General features: G+C 37.6%; 1 pseudogene across 1 annotated transcript; it reads left to right on the top strand.

The window, feature by feature from the left end:
- The first annotated feature begins 491 nt into the window (after nt 1-491).
- LOC308429390 (L-lactate dehydrogenase A chain-like) lies at nt 492-1,478 on the top strand (annotated as a pseudogene). The gene has a single exon. The product of its transcript is annotated as an L-lactate dehydrogenase A chain-like (transcript).
- The last annotated feature ends 13,426 nt before the right edge of the window (nt 1,479-14,904 follow it).

Raw genomic sequence — 14,904 nt, 5'->3', positions numbered from 1 at the left:
AATACTAGTGTACTTAACTTTATAAAATGGTAAGTTTTGCTGTAAAATTACAAATAGACATAATTCAATAATGAGAGATTTCAATAAACACCCAACTCTCACTCACATACAAGAATAAAAGAAAAATACATTAAAGTTAAATAACATTATAGATCAAACGCATTTTACAAACATTTCACCCAAAACAGCAGAAACATATTCTTCTTGGTGGTTCGTGGAACTTTCAGTAAAATAGACCACCTTTTTAGAACACATACTGGGTCTTATCAAGTATAAGAAAAATTGAAAGAATGCCTTCTATTCTATCCAATTTCAGTTGAAAAACTATTATTAGCAAGAAAGCAATAAAAGATATACAAATTCAGGGGCATTGAAGAAATTATTAAGTAGATTATTAAAGACATTAGGTGGTGCTGGAGCCACTGTCGAAGAGCCCAGGTCCCCCCTCATGTTCTCACGTCCTAGCAGTCCCAAAAGATTCAAAATCCAAGATGGCAACTCTCAAGGACCAGCTGATTGTGACTCTCCTTAAGGAAGAACAGGTCCCCAGAACAAGATTATAGTATTTGGGGTTGAGTCTGTCAGCATGACTTGTGTCATGAGTGTCTCAATGAAGGACTTGGCAGATGAGTTTGCCCTTGTTGATGTCATGGAAGACCAGCTAAAGGAGAAGATGATGGATCTCCAGCATGGCAGCCTTTTCCTTAAAACACCAAAAATTGTCTCCAGCAAAGACTATAGTGTGACTGCAAATTCCAAGCTGGTCACTGTCACAGCGGCGGCTCGACAGCAAGAGGGAGAGAGAGGACTCAGTGTGGTCCAGCGAATCGTGAACATCTTCAAGTTCATCATTCCAAACATTGTGAAGTACAGTCCACAATGCAAGCTGCTTATTGTCTCAAATCCAATGCACATCTTGACCTGCGTGGCTTGGAAAATCAGTGGCTTTCCCAAAAGCCGAGTTATTGGAAGAGGTTGCAATCTGGATTCTGCTTGTTTCTGTTACCTGATGGGAGAAAGGCTGGGAGTTCACCCGCTGAGCTGTCTTGAGTGGGTCCTTGGAGAGCAGGGCAACTCCAGTGTGCCTGTGTGGAGTGGTGTGAGTGTTGCCGGCATTTCCTTGAAGGCTCTGAACCCAGAAATGTGCACTGATGAAGATAAGGAGCAGTGGAAGGAGGTTCACAAACAGGGGGTTGACGGTGCATATGAGGTTATCAAGCTAAAAGGTTACACATCCTGGGCCATTGTCCTGTGGCAGACGTGGACGAGAGCAAAGTAAAGACTCTTGGGCAGGCGCATCCCATTTCCACTATGATTACGGGTCTCTACAGAATCAATAATGATGTCTTCCTTAGTGACTCGTGTATCCTGGGACAAAATGAAATCTTAGATGTTGTGACATGAGTCCTGAGGAAGAGACCCACCCGAAGATGAGCGCAAATACCCTCTGGGGTATCCAGAAGGAGCTGCAGTTCTAAAGTTACCCAGTGTCCCAGCCCTTCACTGTGCAGGCTGCAGCAGGGTTTCTATGGAGACCACACACTTCTCATCTGAGCTGTGGTTAGTGCAGTTGTGTTGAGGTGGTCTGGGGAAGATCTCAGTTCCCACGGCTACCCTACTTCTAAGTGGTACTTGTGTAGTGGTAACCTGGTTAGTGTGACAGTCCCACTGTTTCCAAGACACACTGCCAACTGTGTGCAGGCTTCAATTATCATATAAGCCTGTTGCATTGCTGCGCTGAGCACCCTAACCAAACATGCCTAGACCTATGAGTTCCCAGTTAGTCATAACCTGGCTCCAGGGTGTAGGTCCATTATGCATATCTTGTGCATACATGTTCTACAGGATATTTTTATGTATTTCATGTGTCTGTAGTTTACATTTCGATATTATGTGAAATGAAAGATCTGCATATGAAGGATAGAACCAACCACTCCAGTGTCATGCCAATGAAGACACCAAATAACTCTTGAACAGTAAGGGGGGGGGGGAGACATCAGGTGAGAAATTAAAAAATTTCTAAAGTTGAGTGATGGTTAAAATGCCAGATACCAGAACCTGTGTGGCTCATGGAAAGCAGTTCTAAAAGGAAGATTTCCAGCTATAAATACCTATATTTTAAAATAGTAACAAAGAAATGGTCCTAAATAAGAAGTGGTAACCAGGGAGTGACTAGGCTGTAGAAGGGATCAGGCACACCAGACTTTAAGGTAAGGGAGGGTTGGGGAAGGAAGTATACAAGAGAACCAAGAGGTTGGGGGAGTTGGGAAAGAAAACTAATGCAGAACATATTCTTATGTATATTCTAGAAGGACAACTAACATATTTCAAGGGTTTTTTTAAATGTATTTTTTTTCACTGTTTGACACTGATAACAAGAGTGTGTTATTTAGTATTAACATGTTTTTAAGCTTATCAGTGTTTCATGAACTTTCAAATTTGTTTAATCATGGTCATAGAACATACTATGTATTTTTAACCCTTGTGGATAAATTAAGCTTCCTCTGTCTCTAATGTTGCACACAATATTGCACACGCACTTGAGGAAAATGCGTCTTCTGCCATTCGGGCCCCTTCTCCTGATGTCTGCTATTCTACAGGGGTGGAGATTACTCTGTTCTTCTGGTTCCTGTTGAGCTTCTGACTATTTCTTTATCAGTCACGAAAGTGAGTTGATGAAGTTTCCATTAGTCCTAGATTACCTTTAATGCTATTGTCTCTGAAAATAAATTGCCTATATTTTAATACTTTATTCTGAACCCACATTATCATTAAAGGACTCTGTATAAAATTTATTTTTTCTAATATTAGTACAAACTTTCCAGTTTTCTTATGATAACTATTTGCATAAAATCCCCCTTTTCTCTCTGCTTAATTTTAATTTATTTGTATCTTAGAATCTGAAATGAGCCTCTGGTAGCAATTAGTTGGGTCTTAGTAGTTTTTATCTGATTATATCAGCTCTACTTTTTTCTCATATTATTTATTTAATTAATTTTGACTATATGGTATTATAGTTTGCTTTATATCTGTCACTTCAATTTGTATATGTACATTTTTGAGAATTTCTCTCTTTTTTGCTTTTTGCTATAACTCTGAGAAAAAATTTAGTGTAACAATTGCATGTATTTAATAATGCTTACTAAGTATTTTAGCAATTTCCTTAATAGTTACTTAAGGACCACATGCATCTTAACTTAAAATAAATAGCTTAAGGCTTCCACTTTTACATGGAAAAAATGTTACTTCTGTGTAGTCTTCTTCTTGTTATGCCTTGTATTATGGTCATACATCCTACATATATAAAAAACAAAACTTAACAAGCTCTCATCTTTACATAACATGACATCATTTGGAGACGCACAAAAAAGTAGCAAGCAAGCATGCGTTTTTCCATTTGCTGTACTAACTTCCCTATTTATTAGTTCTGTTTTATCAATTTTATTATCAAAACAGAGATTCCTTTAGAGAATGGCCTTCACCTTGAACTTTTCCACACTCTGTTACAAGTAGCATCAGTCACTTCGACTCACATCTGAAGACAACTATATGGCTTGTTCTTACTGGTCCCAGGTCTCTTCTGCCTGACGTTCTCAATGGAGAACCCTTGGTGTGGCCAAGGCTAATGTGTTCAGATTGCCAGAGGCCTTGGCAGTGCCCTATCACAGCTGGATCTCCATGGCAACATTGGGGGATGCACAGATGAATGTCTTAGGTTCTTAGCCACACACATCAGCTCACAATACAGCCTCAAATAAAGTCAGTGCAAAAGGATGGAGAGCAAAGCCCTGTCCTTTCTGTGTAATAGGAAAAGGGAAGAAGCAAGGGTTCATGCCTACATCACTCCTGAGTGGAGCATAGCACAGGGAAGCTGTAGTTCTTGGCTCACGTACCTCAGATTTAGCTCTTTATTCAAATGCAGTTGGTTTTTAGAGAAATACTTTTAAATTTACATTATACCAGTGGGACATTTGCACTGATCTTGGTTAGTCTGTCTTCAGCTTTGAATTCTCTTGAAAGCTAGTTGGCTGGGAGGAAGGCTTCAGAACACATCGTCTCATTCAAAGAGATTGTGTTCCCTCTAGTTTCAGCTTGTCAATTGCACTAAATCAATTTCATTGTGAAAAGTATTGTTGAAACTTGGAGAGCCAACAGTTGGTTGGGTGTCTTTGTTTTGTTTTGTTTTGTCTTGTCTTGTTTCAGTCTTCTTACTGAGGTTGGAGAGCACAGAAGCAGTAGACTTTGCATCATCAGTAACTATGCTAGAAATCTGCCGAGCTTTCCTCATGGTTATTTCTTCTTGCCATCTTGCTAAATGCAATGAAAAGAAACACAAACATTCTGGCTTTCTTTAAAGGCTTTTTTTTCTAAATTGGCAGGCTTGGTGTATCTGCCTTCCAGGTTGTTATATACAATTTTACCAAATACATATAACTGTATGATATAGATCCCCAGGGATTTTTCCATTCCCAATTTTTGTCTTCTTTTTTTCAGCTGATCAACCAGTATGAGCCTGTGTCTCATATTCCAAGATTTTCTATGGTAACAATATACTTCAGGATACTAATTACTATGCTAATTTGGTAATGCAAAAAAAAGCCACTTAAAAATCATTCAAATCAAAGTTTTCTCCATACTTACAGAATAGTACTAAGCCAAGGAGCAAACCTGTAAGGCAATGTTCATAAGTAATAATGAGACAGTTTTAGAAGTGAGATGCAAAAAATCCTTCAAGCAGCAATCACTACAGAATATAACTTAGTCTTAATTAAAGTTAAAAAAGATCTATGAATCCTCATAATCACAGCATGGAAAGTTTTGTGGTCATTTGTGGACACACGGTGTGATAACGCTGAAAGCTTTCTGAGAGAAAACATTTGGAAATGTTCAGGGGAGAACTTATAGAAAATACTGGCTTTAACCACCTTCTGAAGTATCACCATGTCATATATTTATAGGAGACAACATTTGAGGAGAATGTCTAGTCCTTCCCCTGCTCTCTCTCTCTCTCTCTCTCTCTCTCTCTCTCTCTCTCTCTCTCTCTCTCTCTCTCTCTCTCTCTCTCTCTCATTTTTTCACATAGGGGCTGAACCTCCACTCCTTGAAACACTGTAGTTGCTATTGTATTAGAAACAGAATTAAACTGTGGCTTTCTAAGATTCTTGTTGAAGTCTTTACACCCAGTACCTCTTAATGTGACTGTGTCTGGTGATAAGCCCTTAAAGGAGTAGTGAAGGTAAAATGAGATTGTAGAGCTGAGCCCTAATCAATACAAAGAAGAAAAGGCAGGACAGAACTCTTGGGGCCAATGGACAGCCAGGAGAGTACACAGTAAGAAAGGTACAGCTGTAAGTGAAGACAAGTGGTATCAGAAGAAAACAAACCTGCTGAATTTTTGAGGTCAGATTTCTGGCATTCAGAACTAGGAAAAGATGAAATTCTGTTGTTTATGTTGCCCTGTGTATGGTATTTCACCATGGCAGCCCAAACCAACAAATATACAAGAGAAGACAGGGAGCCTCTAAGTGGTACATTAGAAGCTGCCAACCAATAGTGATTTAAACATGCTCTATATATGGAAGAAATATATATATCAGAGAAATTAATATATATATGACATTCCATATTCCATATACATATATGATTTCAAGGTGTGATAGTCAGCTGGGGATTCTAATTTTCTGATTTCTCCCCATGGAGTGTTGACCTATATTGAATTGCATGGACTTGGAGGACATCAGAAATGTTATTCAAACCAAATGCCACAAGAATGTCCTATCTAATGACCAGATCCTCTGGATCCTGTGGTGCTAAATCGGGCTAGACTTGAATGGTGGTTAACTTTGAATGGATAGAATAGTGTTTGTATCTGAGCTACAGAGACAATTACTGGTTTCACCAACTTTCTTAGGAGAAATATCTTTGAGCTATCCCTAGAACCATACTGATTAGCAAAGAGTACTTCAAACACATAGATCCAATTCATTAATGCACAGGCCAAAGCCAAGACAATTTAATGACTGCAAGTATGCTTTTCATAGTTCAGGTATAGCAATGATATTCTTGTAGAGATAAGCTTTGGTCTCATTCTCAGTGTCAATCAAACTGGGATGAGGAACACACAAGAGGATCCAGCTCCTGAGAGGCAATGAAACAAAGAAGATAAATGTGCCTCTATTGTTTGTGAACTTGAGCAGGTTATTTCACTGTTCTGAATCTGTCATCTTAAATTTAATTCAGATCATAATATTATTTTTTTATAATTCTTCTAAAAACTGCTTTACAAAAAGAAAAACATTAAAATACTTAAAACTGTTCTTGGCAAATTACTCTGTGCTGAATATTTTTTCTTACTTCAATCCACCTTTATTCTCTACAAAGAGCAGCATTTCAGAAGAGTTCTGTTCTTTATTGTTGAAATTTATCAAACATCATAACTTTCATGCCAAAAATCTAAGACAGAGAAAGACTACTGAGCAAGCCCACCTTTCTGTAGTAAAACTGCTCTTGGATTATCCTGGAATAAGGTTTCAGGACTGTGATTACATGATTACATTCTTCTTGAGAGAGAGAGAGAGAGAGAGAGAGAGAGAGAGAGAGAGAGAGAGAGAGAGAGAGAGAGAATGTGTATGCAACTCCCAAAGTAAATATTCATAATTTTATATTACTTTATATTTTTATCCATGGAATATACGTTTTTTTCCCATTAGCTCTACTTTGAGGACTGATTAAAAATACAAATAGAAAACTCCGTCCCTGTTACCTTTAGGCACTGTGGGGAGTGGGTAGAATGGGTAAAACATTGGTACTCCTAAATTGTCCAGCTGTGGTGTGGTGCAGAACTGCAAGTGCTCCTGTCCAGATGCCTGCTTGGCTACTCATGAAGTCAGGCAGAAGTTTTAAGTCTACGGTATACAGCCTACATAGTCATAGTTTCAGAAGGTTTGGTTAGATGCAAATTATTCTTCAAATTACTTTCACGTCCTCTCTAAGCCAGCAACTTGTAGATTCCATGATTTTTCCCTTACTTCTGCCATCCTATCCCTTCATCTTTAGCAAAGCAGACTTTTATCGTAAGGTAGAATACTAATGTTCTTAATGTAACTTGTAGCTTTTATTTTAATCACAAAATCTCCCCCCCACAACTCTCCTAAAATTTACTTCCTTCATTTTTTATCGTAGAAATGTAGGCTGCAATTACATAATCTATACTAATTGTCATCTTAGTCAATTATTTTATTCTGAAAATACTAGTTTACTTTTTACAGGGTATAAAGTTAAGTTCCTTAGAGGTCACAAGGAGATAAGGCACTAAAGGGATTTTGCACCCAGTTGTAGAGCTACCCAATACAAATCTGTTCTGTGCATTTCACTTGAACACAAACTTACAGGCATTTCATTAAATGGTGATGGTTTGGTATCAAATAAATGATGTAAAACATTATCTTCTATACATTTGACTTTAAGTATAATACCACTAGTTAGAATAGATGATAAAACTACCTGCTGTTTAGTGATCCCTGTAAAATCTATATACAATGATAGAATGACAAAGCAGGATTTGTTGGTAACATGCTTGGTGCACAAGCACAAAGATCTGACATCAATTCCCAGAACCCATGTTAAAAATAAAACCAGGTATGTTGGAATATACCTACAATATCAGTACTGAGGAAGTAAATTTGGGAGATACCTGGAGTTTTTTGCCAGCCAGTCTAGCTTAATTGGCAAACTCCTGATCAATGAGAGACCTCATCTTAAACAAGGTACATGGTACCTCCAGAAAAGTGATGCCCAATATTGTTCTCTGATACATGTATACGTACCAATATGTGCATGTATACACACACACACACACACACACACACACACACAGTACAGAGAGGGCGTCAAGAATACTGTGTGCACAGAAGAAAGTAAACACACAACTTGAACACATTGTAAGCAACATAATAAACAAACCAATCTTGGTAATAAGAAAATTTAGACAGACTACACTAGAGTGAAGAAACTAAATGGGTCAGTAGATAGAAGAGCTATTTCTATTGTACTGTTTTTGTTCTCTACCTCTAATTACTATCTACTTCTCCAGATCTCATTGCCAATCCTTCATCTACTGTTCACCAAGGAGATTAACCAATGAAAATATCACAGGAAAAAGTAACAGTAAGCCACCAACCCACTAGGATTCCAAAACTCTGCCTGTGACCTCTCAGATTTCTTTGGCTCTAATCAACACTGACACAGTGGTCATTGAAAGCATGAAGGTCCAAGGAGTAATAAGTCATCATTTAAAATCTGCTACCAACATGAACTCCCCACTCTAAAAAGAGAGGGCTGTTTAGACCATACTCAACATGTTGTACAGCCTTGAAATTCAGCTTTCTAGTGGTCTGGTAACAAAAATAAAAGAGATCTTTTTTCTTTTTTAATCAGTCTGTCTATAAACAAACCATGTACAAATGTAGACTTACATGGAAAATACTAAAATCAACAGAGAGTGAGATAATTTGTCCTGAATTCAAACTATTTAAAATTTAAGAGACATTTCGCTATTTTGCTATATGTGAAAAATCTTTGGGGTTTTCTGTATATAAAATTATGCAGTTATGTATTAATATATATTTCTTTGCTTATCCAATCATTCATCTCTTCTATACTTTTAAGAAGGAAAAGACAGAGATTTATTCAATTTAAATTCAGCTTTTTGTAGAGATTTTTAAAGTGCTTTTACTATAGGCATTTGCTTGGTTTCTGTGGTCTTGTTTTAGGACAGGAAATGAACCTTCTTTTTGCTTACTGATATAAATTTTACCATAAGAAGTGCAAACAACTGCTTGCTTCATTATTTACTGCAGTGGCTGTTCCTGCCTGTCAACTTGACTATATCTGGAATGAACCACAATCAACAATTGGGAGGCTCAACTTTGATCCTGATCTTGAGGCATAGAGACTATGAATCTTAGGACACTAAGGCAAGGAGATTTCTGAGCTCAAGGTCATCTGGGACAAAGCAAGTCCCAGATCCAGGTGTGGTGGTACACACCTTTAATCTGGGACACAACTTCTGTTGGAGACGTACATAAGGACATCAGAAGAAGGAAGGCTGCCTCTCTTCTCCTGCTTGCCTTGTGGGACTGAGCATCTGCTATATCCTTAGACTTCTACTCACAGCTGCTGCCAACTATTGTTGAGGAGCTGGACCACAGATTGTAAGTCACCAACAAATCCACATACTACACAGAGACTACCCATAAATTCTGTGACTCTAGAGATCCCTTACTAATACATTTACTAAAATTGAAAACAGTAATAAAAAGGAGAAAAATAGATCAAATTTATTTAACTAGGTCACATTCATTGGAACGTTACTTTGGTGAATGCCAAAAATGTTTAAAGAATCCATATTCTGTTAAGATCTAATGTTTTCATGTAAAACTTAAAGTAAATTTATCTTAGAGATAAAATAGAATTTACCTTCATACAAATAAGTCTAAAAGTAATTTTAGAAGCAAGTTTGGCAAAATGAATACTTTAGCAATTGGACATTTATTTCTAAAACAACTGGTTATTTAAATGAAGTCTACTTTTTTGGAACACACAATTTATAGCATGCTTTTGTAGAATTAAAGTGCCAGATTATGGTGTCTATCACATCGTGAGACACATACAGTTGAATATGGCAAAACTTTTGAAACATGGCTGGTCAGATATTTAACAGGAAGAGAGCCATCTATACAGTGTAAACTGAGAATCGCGGGGGAGTATCTATTCTGGCAATATCTCTATGGCCCGCACATTCTTGTCTCCATTTCTGCAGTAGCATTCAGAATTCTAATCACTAGTCATTTTTTAGCATCATTAAAATCTTTACCAGAAAGCAAACACAGTATCTAAGAAGTCATTAATAAGTCATTAACACCTTGCCTTAAATTAAATCCCTCAGATTATGCTAATAGTTTACTTAAGAGCCCAAAGGGAGTGTAGTACCAAACAGGTCATTTTGATGAGGTTAGCCATTAAAAAAAAAAGAAAAGAAAAAAAAAACATAACCTTGGATCATTTCAAAATAAAGGACCACAAACTACTGTTTGGTTTCTCAAAAGAAGAATTGAGAGGGTCATAAATGCAAAGGTTGGAGAGGAATAAAAGGAAAAGAAACAGCACTAAAACAAAATCTCAATCATTATGTCCCTCTGAAGCAAGGAATATAAAACTTGTGTATGATTGACAACTTTCCAAACACAGTTGCAGTAGGTGGCTTATACTGCTAACCCAGAAAATCCAGGCCCTAGTGACAGCTCTGACCTCTGCATTACTGATGACGATGCTAGCCCGCATAGATTTCTCCGCACATCCAGGTCCCTGACGTTTTAGGTTTTGTATTTTTGTTGTTGTTGTTGTTTTTTTTTTTTTTTTTTTTTTTTGATTTTGTTTTTTTTTTTGGTTTTGTTTTTTTGGGTTTTTTTTTTTTGTTTGTTTTGTTTTGTTGTTTTGTGAAGCAAACTGCAGGGCACAGGAAACACACACCACTTTATGTTGAAGCAAAGCTTAACTCTAAGATGTGCTGAAATGCCCTCAGTCCCATAATTCATAAGAATTACATTGTCAACTACTGATTACTAAAATTACACACAGGTAATTCTGGAGCAAGGGATTAATACCTGTGTGTGGTGGGGTGGGGGAGGCGGAGAAAGTTATGTAACAGTGCAGCTGATGGTGTGATTGAAGTGATCAGGCTGGTGACAATCCTATCCTGACAAAGCCACACTCTCCATGAGCTCTTAGCTTCTCTGAGCCCTTTACACAACTGTAGTTACAAACATGTCTCTGTTGTTCAACAAAAGAAATTAAGAATAACAACATGTTACCAAAAATTTCATGAGTGGCTGTTTTCTGAAGATAATTAATAATAAAAGAATAAAGCTGTTAATCCGGTATATTTTTCATGTTCCAGAGGTTTGCATAACATTTTCTCAGCATTTGCTTATTGTTTAAAAAAAAAGAAAAAAACCTCTAGTTATCATCCTCCGGAATTGAAATTACATATTAATTAACTAGAGAAAACGAAAACCATTCACTTCACAATAAGGTAACCCTTTTAAAATATTTCTGTAAAAAGTTTCATACAATCACCATTGGCCCAAATTCTTGGTAATCATTTTTCCATGTGTTTATATAGTTGTTTTTACAAATGCCATGCCATGAGAGTTAACTCTTCAGAAACATGTTTATCTTAATTAGGCATTTTTCTCTGGGGGATGGAAGGCATCAAAGGCCCAGGTCTCTTGCCAACCCATCTTCCTTCCTGCCTGCCTTTTAAACCCAGGTGACCACAGACAGCCTAGCCTGCATTTTCCCTAAAGCCTCTCTTGCAGGACTCTACTCTTCAGCTTTGTCACATTTGGTCTCTCTCTCTCTCTCTCTCTCTCTCTCTCTCTCTCTCTCTCTCTCTCTCTCTCTCTCTCTCTCTCTCTCTCCCTCCCTCCCTCCCTCCCTCCCTCTCTCTCTCCCTCTCCCTCCCTCCCTCCCTCCCTCTTTTTCTCTCTCCCTCTCCCCCCACTTTCTGTGTCCGTCCTTGTGTGTAGTTTTTGTATTTTTGCCTCAGGAAACCAAGGGATATTCATGGCACCGAGGCAAATAATGTGGAATTAAAACCTAAATTCTTGAGGCCTTATCCTAGCAACAAGACCATCACCATCTGTTCAGAGGACAAGCCAGCCATTATCTGCTGCATTCTTTATACAACTCCATCACCTGTGAGGGGAGCATTGCCCCCTTCCTGGGCTCTCTCTTTGTCATGAGAGAGAATGGGCTGTTCCCCTAGGATCCTGTAAAAACCAAGGAAAGCAAATATAACTGGAGCCACTTACAGAAAATTTAAAGAGACATGTCAGAAGGCCCTAAATGGCCATTTCAAAGTAATCTGATAATTGTCATCTGTGTGCAATAAAACCCAACAAAAATATATTGTTGGTGTCTCTGAGTACTCATTATATTATTTAAATCAGGGAAGGGCAAATGGAGCGACTTTGTGTGTACTATGGTAAAATAAGCATAAGAGTTTTCTTTTTTATTTTTTCACTAAAATTTTATTTATTTGAGCTTTCAAAAACTACACCAAAAGCCATACTTTTAAAATGTCATTTTAGAAATGGGCAGGTCACTGAGTGGTTGAGTAGCAAGCACTCACCTAGCAAGCATGAGGACCTGGGGCTCAGTCCTCAGCACTGAACAGTAAATGTTATTTCAGAGACCTCAGAGTAGAAATTAATGTGCCTAAATATTGAGTTTAGAACAAGATGAGAAGTGTTCTAAAAAAAAGTTCAAAATAGTAAATACATCAACTAGGTTAAATTTCAAATAGTAAATAAATAATATTCTTAAAAATAAAGAAGGCTCATTTTCTGTTCTAAAACAAGACCACAAAAAAAGAAAGAGGGGGAAGCCACTGAAAATATTCACCAGCAACTGAAGCTCAAATAAAATAAAACTCTGCTATTTCCAATTTATAATACCGGTGGGGAGATATGATCCAAAGTGATAGATTAATAAATAACAAATAAATCTATATACCAATCATCATATAATATACCACTGAGCACTATAAGAAATTGTCACATTCTTTCAGAACAGTGCATCACAAATAGAAGCTCTCAGTGAATATAAATTATCAACTTTGAGGTTGAAGCATATAAAGACAAGCACAGATAACATATCTACACATGGGAAACAAAGTGAGAAAATCTAACTGTGGAGGTATATATTGGTGGGCTCAGTTCTCAACTGAAGAACCAAAAACTCTGTCCCAAACTTGAAGCAAATTCTCTTTTAAACATTAATTATTTTATTTATTTAAATCTCAAATGTTGTACCCCCCTCCTGTTCGCTCTGTCATAGTTTTCCCCCATAACCCCTCCTCTTCACCTCTCATAGGGTGCCACCCTGCCCCATCCCTGCGTATCCCTGGGGCATCACCTCTCTACATGATTAGGTGTATCCTCTCACACTGAGGTCAAACAAGGCAGCCCTCTGCAAAATATGTGCCTGGGCCTTAGACCAGCTCCTGTATGCTCTTTGATTGGTGGCTCAGTCTCTGGAAGCACCCAGGGGTCCAGGCTAGTTGACACTGTTGGTCTTCTCATGGAGTGGACATCCCCTATAGTTTCTTCAAGCTGTAACCTAGCTTTTCCATAGGAGTCCTAAACCTTCTTCCAATGCTTGCATGTGAATATTTGCATCTTTCTCAGTTAGCAGCTGTTGAAGCCTTTCAGAGGACAGCCATGTAGGCTCCTGTCCACAAGGATAATGTAACATCAGTAATGTCAGGGATTGGTGCCAGTCCTTGGGATGGCTCCAGTTGTGCTGGGTCACTGGTCAGCAATTTTTTAAGTCTCTGCTCCATTTTTCTGTCCCTGCATTTCCTTAAGACAAGAGCAATTTTGGGTCAAAAGTTTTGTTGGTGAGTAATTCTGGCATCTTAAAAGGCATCTTTGACATTAATAATCCAACACAGAAAGTTTATGTGAACACAGAAGCTCACACTAAGGTAGCACAAGCTCTCTGTTCTCTTAGGCAGAAAACATGTTATATCTAATTTCGGTTGTCAATTAAAGAAGATCTAGCATTAAAAGGCATGGGCCTCTGGCAGGCTAATAGGGGATTATTCGGATTGAGTTAATTGAATTGGGAAGATTCATCCACTGTGGGCAGCACCATTCTCCAGAACAATAGATCGAGGAGAAAGTGAGCCAAGCACAGAAATTCATCCTTCTTTTTACTTCTTAACTGTGGGTCTAATATGACAGCTGCCCCAGGCTCTTGTTACAAGGACTTTCCCACCATAATGACATGTTCCTTTCAAGTATAAGTTCAAATAAACTTTTGCTCCCTCAAGTTCCTTTTGTCAGAGTAATTTATCACAAAAATAGAACAACAGATCTGATGGGTGATAATAAAAGTGTCTCATATAGTCTCCATTTTCATTTCTAACTATTAGTAAAACACAAACCAGTCACCCAGGTGGCTGTTAACTACCTTCTTCTGTGCTGCACTTTCTATTCCAAGTTCTAGGAATTGCTAAAATTGTTCTGGCCAATCACAATGTAGAATTCTTGACAATTAGGTAAGGACTCTAAGAATTATTCAAATCATCCTATTTCTGATGATTATTACAACTGACCAAGCACATGAATACATTCTTAGGTTACAAAAGCTATAATGTTAAACTGGGAAAGTCACAACCACGTTAATCCCTCACCTAAAACAATGTAGTTCAATTTGGTGCCAAACTTATCAAACATATCTCTATGAAGGATTTTTAGAAAAATTGAGACCTTAAAGTGCTTGTATTTGATAATTAAGAGCTCTTATGTGGACAATTCTTATGTTTTTTTAATTATGTGAATACATATTAATGTGGGCATGTGTGTGTATAAGCATGAATGCCTATTGTGGAGAGCAGAGGTTAATGTCTAAAATAGACATGAGCCCCTTGCACGATGTATAACTGAATTGAAAAATACTATTTATTTTCTCATCTACCAGATTCAAAGTGTTAAGTTTTATGTTGGAATCATTTTTTTGTGCAGAGTGATAAATAAGAATCAAGTGTAATTTTTTCTATGTATTTATATATTAAGATGGTATAAAGATATAGAGATGAGAAATAGAGAATAATGATATAGACAGATATCACTTTAACAAGCCACACGTTTCAAAAGTATCCTCTCTCCAATGTGTATTGTTGACCTCTTTGTCCAAGTTCAGGGTGTGAACTCCTATTTGAACTATGTAGATTACTAAAAACAAAACAAAACAGAAACATGCACACACACACACACACACACACACACACACACACACACACACAAAGAACGATATGAAGTTAGGTAGGGTGAGAAT

The sequence above is a fragment of the Micromys minutus genome (assembly GCF_963924665.1).
Source record: "Micromys minutus genome assembly, chromosome: 13".
NCBI classification, from domain to species: domain Eukaryota; kingdom Metazoa; phylum Chordata; class Mammalia; order Rodentia; family Muridae; genus Micromys; species Micromys minutus.
Note: the sequence above shows the minus strand (reverse complement) of the source record. Positions and strands in the feature narration are given on the sequence as shown.